The following is a 13,303-nucleotide window of genomic DNA, read 5'->3' as shown; positions in this document are numbered from 1 at the left end:
ACATAATTGTCCATATTTTGAGAAACTTCTGGCATCTCATTTAATTGCTCATCCATGAGTTTAAGGAACTGCAGGTTCCCTTTTGAATAGTGACGGTTTACCCAAAATGGTTAATATTTATGTATACGTCACTATTCATATATCCGGTACTATTCATCAAGTCATGAATATCTATTCATGTGTACAATACATTTGCCAGTACAGTTATCATCCATGTGTACGGCATTATGAACCAATACGGTACTGTTACATCATTAAGGAACCCCAGGTCCTTATTTACATGTCAAGGATCAAGGACCCTCAAGTCCAATCACATGTTTACAAATATAGTACCGGAGAGACTGCCAGCTCTCATATTAACATCATCATCAAGGATCTTCAAGTCCTGATGTAATTGTATGATGAGGATCAAGGAACTTCTGGTCCTGATCTGCATACTGTAAAAACTCATCATACAGCACATTTAATCCATAAAATAAATTGCTGGTAAATAAATTACTGGTATGGACGATAAACCCGCACCACACTTTAAATAAATGTAAATGTGCGGTAAATTAAATTCATAAAGTAAATTGCTTGCTGTATGGACGTTAATCCCGCACCATACCTTAAATAAAATTAAATGTGCGGTAAATTAAATTCATAAATTAAACGTGCTTGTATGGGCACTAATTTTGCTTCATACTTTTAAATAAAAGTAAAGGCATGGGCGATAAACCCGCGCCACCCTTCTAAATAAATACTGTCGTATGGGTAATAAACCTACACCATACAGTAAATAATGTACAGTAAAGTAATTTCATAAAGTAAATTTCATAAAGTATGAGGGTCAATTCCACATCATACTTTAAGTAAAAGTAAATCTGCGATAAAGTAAAGGTGCTTGTATGGGCACTAATTCTGCTCCATACATTTAAATAAAAGTAAAGGCGTGGACGATAAACCCGCACCACCCTTTTAAATAAATACTGTTGTATGGGTAATAAACCTACACCATACAGTAAATGAAATAAATGTGTGGATAAAGTAAAGACAATTATTTGTGGGTTTTTATCAACACCACGATCAAATAGTGTAATATTATTATACTGATATATTAGTGTAATATCATGCATGCTCCAGGCGAATTCATGCCCCTCCTTTTTCCACTGTTACCATTGTACCTGCACCAATTGGTTTATTAAATACTGTAGAGAAATAATAAAGTAATTTTGTTGAGCACTGAGAATAAAGAAAGTGATAACAGCTCCATCCTTCCTTTTGTTGAGCACTGAGAATAAAGAATCTTTTCTTGACCCTTTTTCTCTTTCGGCGCCATTTCGTCAGGCAGACAGGCAGGGAGGAGAGACAGGCAGGGAGTCAGCGGTGAGCCGGGACCGAGTCGGCGCTGTGAAATCGGATATTATAGCACCTCCACACATTTTTGCTGTTTCTCAGAGAACTTTGCAGCTCGCAAAAAGAGTAACGCAACCTTGTAAAGCAATACGGCTGACTGTATCTTTATGTTACTCTGTAAAACAAAATCAGAGAGATCATCGCCGATAGTAACTCAGTCACTTGTCGGCGGTGGACATGGCCGAGAGCCGGCTCGGCCTCGGCTGGAAGCCTGCTCTTCGCCTCTGCTGGTGGGCGCAAGGGCGGATCAGAGCGGTTAAGGCTTGCTTCACCCACTCACCTTCGACTCCACCGATACGAACCAGCGAGTTCGTCATAGTAGATCTGCGCATGTTCAGCCTGTTCGTCGGATATGGAGCTGCGTTGTGACCTCCACCGATGTTCTTGTGAAGGCTGCAGCGAAATGACCCCGGATGCGACATCGGCGAGCACATACAGGTCTTCTTAGGCATCGAGATCGGGCCATTTTTCTTCGAAACGGTGATGGATCGATTCGAGTGGTTCGGAGAGATTGAACGGTGGTCGAAGTTGAGCCGGAGGGGGAGGAGGACGACAGCGAGGGGACGGTCGTGTGGAGAGAGAGGGCCCGCTGGGCCGAGAGCTGGAGAGGGATGCATGAGGCTCGGGTCAGCAGAGCCATGACCTTAGCTTCGAGCTGTTCAGGCTCCAATAATATTTGTGCTAACGTTTCTCTTTGATGACATGATTCTCTGATCTGGGTCTTCTTTACTTGTTATTCAGATCCTAGTTTTCAATTTCTTTTGGCTTCTGCTACTTCACTGTTGGAAAAAGCCAGTAATAGAAAGCTGCCTATTTGGTTCTTGGGTTTTGGTTAGTATCTTGATTGGTCTAAACAGATTGCAAGAAATGGGTTTTGCCAATAAGATGCAGAAAGTGGATATTTGCTTTCAGAAAACAGAGAGATCAGGAGGTGGGGTCTTGAAAGCTAATGGCAAAGACTCAGAAGACAAAGTAGCATAATTTCTGGCATAGCGCTTGACATTCTCTTGGACCCTCATGCGAGCCTGAGAGACAGACAAGGGGAAGGAGTAGGAGTCAGAAGACCCAATAAAGATAGTGGTCCAAGGAGGCGTTTGGGCAGCAAGGTCTTCATTGGTGGAAGAAAACGATGGAAGCTTTGAAGAATTTCCCAGCTGGTATTTTAGAGATAATCGTGCTGATAACGTGTTATAAATCTAGAGAGAAATTGGAGAGGGAATTGAGATGGAGAGAAGGGAATAGAAACTGATTTCTCTTCTCATATGTGTATATTACAAGTAGGGGGGATGCCTTATTTATAGGCAAGCATCTTCTAATGGAGGTGGGCTCCACTATATATATTTACAACAATCCCTCATATGTCTGATATAAGACGTCACATAGGATCAAGAAGTAAAAATATATATGCCACGTTTGTATCATTCGTGCCTAAACAATTTGTATTATAGGCATGAATCCAAATTTGTGCCTTTTATATTGTCTATATAAAATGTTCACACGCACACCGTTACCATTTCAAATAAATCTGTTTATGTTTTGGCATAGTTTTCTATCCTTCACACAAAATGGGATCGTCATACCTGTCCTGTTAGAATATGAACTCAATCCCCAGCTGCTAGTGACTCATCACATAACTCAACCACTTCAACTATTTCAACACAGATTTCTTCAACAAACCATCGTGCTCGACCTATGAGCCCTCGTGTTAATATTTTGGGGTCACTTGGTGTAAACATATGTACACATGAATGGCTAACGACCGGTAATGATAGACGTCACACAAATACTCTACCACCAATTCAAGATATGGCACTTGAAACTTGTGGGAGCAAATTTCCGTCCCACGAGAATATTCGCCAAAGATTCCTTCGTCTTCTCTGCTTCTCTCTCTCTCTCCCTGCAAAACAGATCGGAGTAAAAGGACCACACCCGAGGGGTGTTGGCCAAAGGCCCTCCGATGCCTAAGTCAGGTAGGGTGTTTCAAGGAAAACCGGGTGGCCAGAGCCGTGTGTGGTGGCCGGAGCCTTGTGTGAGAGAGAGAAAGAGAGGAGGTGGCTAGGGTTTTTGAGAAATAATTTATGCAGAGTTTCAGTAGGAATTTAGACGTACCTCATCCTTGTGCGTAACCAAGTATTTATAGTGGCCTTGGAGAGGTTGGTGGGGTTGGTGTAGTTGGTGAGGTTGGTGTGGTTGGTGTAGTTGTTGAGGTTGGTGTGGTTGGTGAGGTTGGTGTATTTAGGGATTATGGATTTAACCGAATCCCTAATTAAGGCGAGGATCAAGTAACCCCCAATTTGATTAGGTAATTCCCAATTAGGTTAGGTAACTCCCAATTAGGTTAGGTAACTCCTAATTAGGTCAAATAATTCCCAAATTGATTGGCCTAATTATTTGACCTAGGGTTTTGATTTAATTAGGCTCCCATAAAACTCATTGGCGGATGTTGCCTAGTTGGTTTTATCCAGGGAGGACTAGTACATACCCAGTCAATTTGGTCTCAGAAGATGCTGACAATACTTATGAAGCACAACCGAGCGATAGCTCCATTGTTTGTTTTGATGAGGCATATGCTCACACTTGCGACATAGGTAATGGGCCACACAACAAACCTCATTCGGTTTTGAATAAGAATCAATCTATTATTGTGGAAATTTTAAGTAGCTTGGACGACGAGGTTTAGACAAAATTAAGTCACTTTCTTGTACTTTTGACCTTGCAGCTCTATGTTTCTTATTGTTTCATGCTTATGAAAGATGTATTTTTATTTATTGTTCACTTTCATGCTTATGAAAGTTATATTTTCCTTGATGTAGCATTTTGTTCATGTACAATATTGTGCATTAATGTAACTTGAGTTTGATATTACGGTTGTTTCATTTCTCTTTCAATTGTGTAGCAAAATTTATACGTTAATTGGTACAAAATTTACCTGTGCCATATCATGCTGTTAGTAACATGAAAACTAAAACTTCATATAATTTATTTTGTATTTGAAAATAATTTAATTATTCACTTTTGAATGTGAATAATTGAGCACAAAAATAAATGCGGACTTTACCAAAAATTAAACCCAAAAGGAAAAAACATAGCTAAAGCTAATTTGATGTTTCTATGAAAGTATGTGAGTTGTTTAATGCAACTGGACAATGGGATGAAGAGCTATTAAAAGCTAATTTTTGGGAACAGGAAGTGAAGGCTATCCTCCAAATTCCACTGGCTTCAAATCATAGAGAGGATAAATTAATTTGGCATTATGATCAAAGCGACGAATGCTCAGTCAGAAGTGGTTATATGGTTGCATGCATGAAGAAGCAAAGGGAAAATGGCATGGAAGGGTCCTCGACACAAGATGGTACATTGTTATAGAAAAACTGTGGAGTTTGCAGGTGCCTAATAAAATCAAAATCTTTCTATGGAGATGTATATGGGAGTTTTTGCCTACCAGACAAATTTTGTACCATAAGAAGATCTTGAATTCTCCAATATGTCCACATTGTGGGAAGAAAGTGGAGTCAGTTATTCATGCAATATGGGCTTGTAGTGAAGTGAAAGCAATATGGTCTTTATCACCTTGGAGTGCAAATCGACATGAGTAGAGAATTACATCTTTCAAGGAACTTTGGCAAGCTGTGATTGTGGTCTCAAGTAAAAAAGAGTGGGATCTTTTTGCTTTTCTATGCTGGGATATTTGGAATGACAGAAACAATATGTTGTTTCAAGGACGAAGTCTTGAGAGTGTATCAGTGTTTAACAAATCTTTGGCTTATCATACGGAGTTTTACTCTATAAATCTTGCCCCTATATGCTCCCATAATAGGCAAGGGCCTAGTTAGAGTTCTGTTAATTGGCATGCCCCATTGGAAGGTCAGTACAAAATTAATGTTGATGGGGCAGCCAAACTTGCTGGGTTAGTGCGGGGAGTTGGAGCAGTGATTCGCAATGGAAATAAAGAGTTTATGGCTGCCTGTTCTTGACAAGTGGTAGGACATTTTAGTGCACAAGCTATGGAACTAATTGCTGCAAAGGAAGGTCTTCAGTTTGCATATTATCTTGGCTTTCGTGACATAGTGCTAGAAATGGGTGCGCAGGGGGTGGTAGATAGAATTAACTCTAATGAAGAGTGTTTTGAAGGTGAAGGGAATTTATTGGAAGATATCAAGGAGATGCAGGGGTGGTTTAGATCTTTCTCCTGTAATTGGCAACGACGAGAAGGTAACAAGGTTGCCCATGAGCTAGCTCAATATGGCACTCGGAATGCTGGTTTTTTCACATGGATTGAGGAGGAGCCATTATGGCTAACTCCTTTTCTTTCTGCAAATCTAGAAGCTAATGGCTGATCTTTATATTTGATGGCAAGTGGGAGGTGCTCTTTTTCCTTTGGCGAATTTTCCTCCTTTTTTGGGGGTTTTTTATGCTAAAGGTTTTTTACAGAGGCCCAAACTTGCACATCCTTTTGTTTTCTTCTCCGTGTATTATGTTATCTGGTTATTGAATGAAATTTCTTTTCATCCAAAAAAAAAAAAAGGGATGCATTAAGCTTTTTGTGTCTCTGACCAAAAAAAAAAAAGTTTTTTGTGTGACTAAAAGGGCACAATTCCTTATTTTCGTGCCTTTTGTGGATTTAGTTTTTGTAAAGTAGTTTTGCGAAAACATGTTTGACCAATTTTTTTTTTGTCCAAATGGCAAAAAAGTTATATATGAAAAAAAGGGAGCTTTCATTTTAAGACACTATATAGTTTACTAATTTGAAAGATAGGAATACAAGTAGTACCTAATTTTACAATAATTAACTAAAAAACATCAAAATTACACACAATGCCACTCCTTTAAAGGAGTGCACACTATGCTACATGTCCATCTCAGCAATCTCCCTTCCGATCAGTTGCCACCACCACCGGCCAGTTACTGCTGCCATCGCCGGCCAACCACCACCACCTACAGCCCCTTCCGGCCAGCTGCCACCACCGCAGTCGGCCAATCACCATCACCAACCACTTGTCGCCGGCCAACCCCTTTCTGACCAGCTGCCACCAACGCCGACAGCCGCCGCCACCCATCACCGGCCAACCACCGCCACCTATAGCCACCCATCTCCGGCCAACTGGGGACCAACTCCATTGTCCTTTATTCACCCTAAAAAAATAGGAGATATTGTGTCATTAAAGGGACTCGAACATTGACCCTCAAAGGAGGAAGCCTCACTCGCAAACCACTACACCAAACTTGGTTTTGTGATATTTATTCAATTACACAATATTTATATAAACAATCATCGGTTTTTAAATTTTTTTTTTTTAAAATTTCAACAGATTCATGCAAAAACTGCTAACTAAAAATGCAATAAAATTACAATGTAACAAAAACAAAAACAAAGACAAAAAGTACATTGTAGAGTATGGGGAAAAATAAACATATTAACGAGTGAGGAACCAAAATGCAAAACAATAATGAAAGTACTCAAACAGAAACGGAAACAAAAACTACAAAGCGGAAACAGAAACTGCAATGCAGAGTCTGGGCAAAAATGCACCTACTAATAAGTGAGGAACTAAAAGGCAAAACCATGATGAATGTACTAGAAAATTCTACAAAAATCTCTAACCAAATAGCACCTCAAACTCAAATCTGATAAAAAAATAAGGCCGAAGTAGAAAATAGAAACTACATCAAAGAGTTGAAAAATCAACTTATAAAAACTGAAAAATAAGTAGAAAATTCAAATAACAATTTGATCAAGAATATACATAGATCAACATCAAAAAACTGAGCTTCACATCAAAACATGAATATTGCAATAGAAGAAGAAGATCGAATAATGCACTGCAGTTTCAAGAAAAACCAAAAGTTCTCATATTTAAATGGGATTTTAAAATAAAAATAATGTAGATATTAATAATATAAACAAAAACAAAAAAAATGTAAAACAATAACAAAAACAAAAACTGCAAACAAACACAAAAACAAAAATAGTAACAAAACCATCAAAGGGTAAAAGAAGAATTACACAAGAAAATTATTGTGGCAAACAAACCAAAGAAAGAAAAGGCCAACACAAAACAAAAGAAGAAAACGAACAAAGGAAAAGCAAAAAAAGAAGCTGGAGAAGAAGATGAGGTTGTTGATTACAACAAGGATGTGGTCAGCCTAATCTGAGAAAAGATTTGTTATATATCTCTTCTCTCATATAATCTTATAACGGGATGCAACAAATGGAAATGGAACAGGAAACTGCCTTGCAATTTATGATAAAAAACTGCAACGGAAACTGCAATGCAGTTTATGACAAAACATCTGTTCAAATTTGCAAAGAAACCAAAAGGCAAAGCCATGATCAAAGTACTAAAACTAAGTTCAAAACACATTTAAGTCGATGAGCAGTTGTAGCATTCTCATAGATTTGAAAAAAAATTATTCTAAAATCGAAATATGGAACAGGAAACTGCATTGCCGTTTCTAATAAAAAATTGAAACTGCAGTGCAGTTTATGAAAAAAAAAATGCTCAAATGTGAAAAAAAACCAAAAGGCAAAGCAATGATCAAAGTACTAAAACTAAGTTCAAAACACATATAAGTAGATGAGCAGTTGTAACATTCCCATAGACTTGGAATAATTATTCTAAAATTGAATTATGAAACAGAAAACTGCACTACAGTTTCTGATCAATCTACTATAGCACTAACAAAACAACAAACCAAAAACTTCATGAAAACAAGCATTGAATGACAGTTACAAAGGAATATCCACTAATGAAACAATTGCATAATTTTCATTAACTTCAAAAAACATACCTCAACAACAAAAAAACTGAGCTTCACATCAAAACATGAATACTGCAAGAAGTGGTAAGAAACTCTAAAAACTTAGATTTGTAAAGAATTGAGAATCCACATTGAAATTGGTTATTCCTAGTTAAAGAGAGGAGAACTAAGAAGAACAAAAGAAAAGTTCAAAGTGTGGGTGTGCAGAACCACATACATGTACTAAAATGATAGTATTGCATGTACAAAGATGTCAATGCCAAGCATTGAAAACCTCCAAACAATCAGATCTTGGCAATGCAACCTAATTAATGCTCTTCACACAGAAAAAGGAAGAGAATTAATTAGGTTACCTATCAGACATATTTTTACTTATTGATCCTATGTGACATCTATATCCACATTGATATCATCTCAGCCATCTTACATTACCTATCAGTGTATTTATATTTGTCTACATGTTAAGATGCTACTAGAAACAGCATCCATGCAATTCCAAAGACAGCAGTAGACTTAAGCTCAAGAGACATGTAAGAAACAATTTGAATTCACAAAAATATTTGAAAGGGCAATCAAAAGAATTTCCAAAATAGAAAAATTTATATATGAATCAAACATCGAAGAAACACACCAGATTTTAGCTTTTTGTCAACAGCCCAATCAAGCACTCTTTGAGCTTCCTCTGTCGATGTGGGATACTCAAGACTGAAAAACCACATATCAGCTTTCCCAAGTAACTTGATCATTTCTTCACAAACCTTGAAAAGTGTAATTCCATTTGCCCGTAAATTTTTTGTAGCCAGACTGGTTCTTGCAGCCCAAATCAAATATGGCTAAGTATACCACATAATCAGTACAGAGTAACTATGTGGTCAGATATTTGAAGATTTTTTTTTATATAGCATCCTTATTACATCAAATTCTACTTCAAACCATTGTTTACCATTTTGTTTTTTTAAACCACAATGTTCTTTGCCATTATCCATATAAAATAGGGTGCTTCATCATGGAACAATCAATGTATTGGATACATTTGACATTTTTGCGGCCTATAAAGAGCACGAAACTGGATTCTTGTGAGTGTGTCTGTTTATCTTGCCTAATAGAGCACACATACTGAAACCGTGTTTTTAGGTTGCCTATAGAGCATGAATAGGGAAACATTGTGTCTCTATGACTCATATTTCCATAAATCATCCCTCATATGTCTGATATAAGACGTCACATACGATCAAGAAGTAAAAATATATAGGCCACGTTTGTATCATTTCTGCCTAAACAATTTGTATTACAAGCATGAATCCAAATTTGTGCTTTTATATTGTCTATATAAAATGTTCACATGCACACCATTACCATTTCAAATAAATCTGTTTATGTTATGGCATAGTTTTCTATCCTTCACACAAAATGGGAGATCGTCATACCCGTCTTGTTAGAATATGAACTCAATCCCCAGCTGCTAGTGACTCATCACATAACTCAACCACTTCAACTATTTCAACACAGATTTCTTCAACAAACCATCGTGCTCGACCTATGAGCCCTCGTGTTAATATTTTGGGGTCACCCGGTGGAAACATACGTACACATGAATGGCTAACGACCGGAAATGATAGTGTTGAGACCCAAAAAATCCACGTTTCTATCCAAACAAATTATCGGCCCAATGCTATACCTTACCGAGAAGAAATCCGATTTGGGCATGCGAAAGTTCATCATATACGCTTGCACACATGCCACGCTACAAGCTTAAGTAGGCTCAAGCCACTCAAATGCCTGGGGCTTGCTTGAGTGGGTTGTGGTATGGATAGTAATAAATCGACATGAGGCCCATTGATGGGCCGAGAAATGGAAGTCTCGGGTTGCTTAGGAGGCTCGAGACTCAAGCCCATTTGTTAGGCCCAAACATGTGGGTGAGCACAAAGGAGGAAATAGCCTATTAGCTTAACCAAATTAGCCCAACACCTCAACAAAAATAGGCCAACACTTGTTGAGGTTAGCCCACTTATTTTGACAAATCAACCCATTATCTTAGAAGGCTCATACAATTAGAAAAGAGAAGAAGCCAAAGCATCATCTCCTTGCTGAAAAAACAGAAGCCACGTAGGGAGCAAGATGTCCACATATGCAGAGCTGCTGAAAGGCTCCAGCACATGGGAAAAAATAATTTCCAAGCACAAAACACCCGAAGAACCAAGGGATATTAACGTGCACGAGGCCAGGAAGAGAAACACCCTTCGAACCAGCATACATACCCCAATTCCTTCCCCCATCAAACCTGGCCATGGAAAAAGGAAAGAAAGAAAGGAAGGAGATGGCTGGGAATGGAAGTCTCCCACTGGAACAGCTAGGGGAAAGGGGGCCTTGAGCTCCCAAAATTCCTGATTTTGTGTAAATAAACAGAGAAGATTTTGCTAGAATAAGATAAGTCAAAGAAGGGGAGGAGAAAGGAAGGAAAAAGCTTGGCCAAATTAGATAGAAACCATTAGGGTTTCTTGGAAAAAGATGGCTTCCAGCTGCTATAAAAGGGGCCACTTCTACCCAACCAAAGATAACCCACACCTAGAGAGCAAGCTTCTTCTCTTGCCTACAAAAACCCAGCAATCTCGTGCACTATTCACCATTCTTCTCCATTTTCTTCTTCTGGCAGACCATTTTCATATCTGACAGAATTTCTATCAAGCTGCCGAAAGAACATTGTTCTTTCTTTCTCTCTTCTCAGCCAAATCTGCTTGCAACCTCTTCTTCCTCACCTTAACACTCCCTTTTCTCCCTAGAAAGCCATATTTTCCTCTTTGGTGCTAAACTCATGCTGATTTTGCTTCCATGCCACAAGCCTCTCATGCCAAGCTAGAAAATTTATCTGTAAGCATCAAGAAATCATCTGTAAGTTGCTGTTATTTTAGTTGGTGAAGGTAACCAGAACGCTTCCTAAGGCTCTACTGCCCTTTCGAAGCGCTTTTGGGACTTAATTTTTGAACTCAGACAAAGAGGACAATTTCATCAATCTGCCATTTACGGCAGCCCATCCCGTTTAAGCTGCCGGAAGAAAAAAGGCCCTACATATAGACATCACACAAATGCTCTACTACCAATTCAAGATATGGCACTTGAAACTCATTGGCGGATGTTGCCTTGTTGGTTTTATCTAAGGAGGACTAGTACATACCCAGTCAATTTGGTCTCAGAAGATGCTGACCATACTTATGAAGCACAACCTGGCAATAGCTCTATTGTTTGTTTTGATAATGCATATTCTCACACTTACAACATAGGTAATGGGCCACACAACAAACCTCATTCGGTTTTGAATAAGAATCGATCTATTATTGTGGAAATTTTAAGTAGCTTGGACGACGAGGTTTAGGCAAAATTAAGTCACTTTCTCGTCCTCTTGACCTTGCAGCTCTATGTTTCTTATTGTTTCAAGCTTATAAAAGATGTATTTTTATTTATTGTTCAATTTCATGCTTATGGAAGTTATATTTTCCTTGATGTAGCATTTTGTTCATGTACAATATTGTACACTAATGTAACTTTTATTGAGTTTGATATTACGGTTGTTTCATTTCTCTTTCAATTGTGTAGCAAAATTTATAGGTTAATTAGTACAAAAGTTACCTGTGCCATATCATGCTGTTAGTAACATGAAAACTGAAACTTCATATAATTTATTTTGTATTTGAAAATAATTTAATTCATGTTATTCACTTTTATATGTGAATAATTGAGCATAAAAATTAAACCCAAAATGAAAAAACATAGCTACAAGATGCATTAAGCTTTTTGTGTATCTGACAAAAAGAAAAAGAAAAAGTTTTTTGTGTGACTGAAAGGGCACAATTCCTCATTTTCGTGCCTTTTGTGGATTTAGTTTTCGTGAAGTAGTTTTTGCAAAAATATGTTTGACCAAATTTTTTTTTTTGTCCAAATAAGTTTTTTAAAAGAAATCAATCTCCCAAATAATTTTATGGCACGGTGATAACGATTTGTGTTCAATATTTGTTGTTTTTTTAATCAAATAAAACAATGTGAGTTTAACGATTATCAAATATTATCATGCCATAATACCCCTTGGTGTTTTTTTTTTTTTGGGTTAAAAAAAATCAATCGTTATCGCGGTGATAAAATATTTGATAACATAATACCCCTTGGTGTTTTCTTTCTCTGGCTTTTTTGGTTGTTCTCCTCCTCCCCACCAAAACAACGAAGCAAGGTAGCCCTTCCTCTTGCCCATCCTTTGGGAAATAATAGCAACAGTTTTGTGTATACTTTTTATGTTCACAGCAACTGCTATTTGGTTCTATCTTTCTAATGTCAGTTTGTCATCCAATATCAAGGTAAGTTCTTCCAGTATGAAATACAATTTTCTTCTTCTTCCAAATATTATTGAAACAATTGAGTTTAAATGTTTCGAGGTATTACGTATTCATGAAGTTGTATCCAATTGACAGGACCCGCCCTGGAATTTCCTGGAAACCGGAGCGGACCCCGTCTTTGTTCCGATATCACCCCGATGTCGGGCCCACTTACTAAAAACCGAGTCTCTCTACCAAAAATTTTGGCAGAGTCTCCCTTGTAAATTGAGCAAACTCAACAAAAATTTCAACCTGTAACATACATAAAAAAAATAAATAATCCCAACCAGCAGCATGCTTTCATCATACAACAAAACATACTAAATGACATTCGACCTCACAAGTAAAATCTAACATGGGCAATAACAGAGCATCTACTGAATTTAGTTTACAAGAACAGTTAAGTAATTTCCTTTTACAAGAAGCCTAATCTACTGATGTAAATTATCCGGTCTTCGAACACTGCTTGCAACCTTCTGGGAGCGATTAGTGGTTAGGGGCGCAAAACAGAAAACATGTTGGTGGACAAAAACAAGATTTTCATTTAAAACAACATAGTAAACCCACCGAGTAAAAGTAATGCTCAAGACATGCAGGTTCACAATTCATAATTAAATATTCAAAAACAAATTTCATTTAAAATTCTTTAAAACCACAAATCACTCCATCCATAAACCTCATGCCCACAATTTTGCTGCTCTTGCCAACCCACTATATAGACTCTAATTTCTTCATTCTCATAACTATATATATATAATTATACAATATACTCATCACACTACCTAGGT

This window comes from Prunus persica, chromosome G1 (assembly GCF_000346465.2).
Source record: "Prunus persica cultivar Lovell chromosome G1, Prunus_persica_NCBIv2, whole genome shotgun sequence".
Classification (NCBI taxonomy): Eukaryota; Viridiplantae; Streptophyta; class Magnoliopsida; order Rosales; family Rosaceae; genus Prunus; species Prunus persica.
This window is presented reverse-complemented; position numbering follows the sequence as displayed.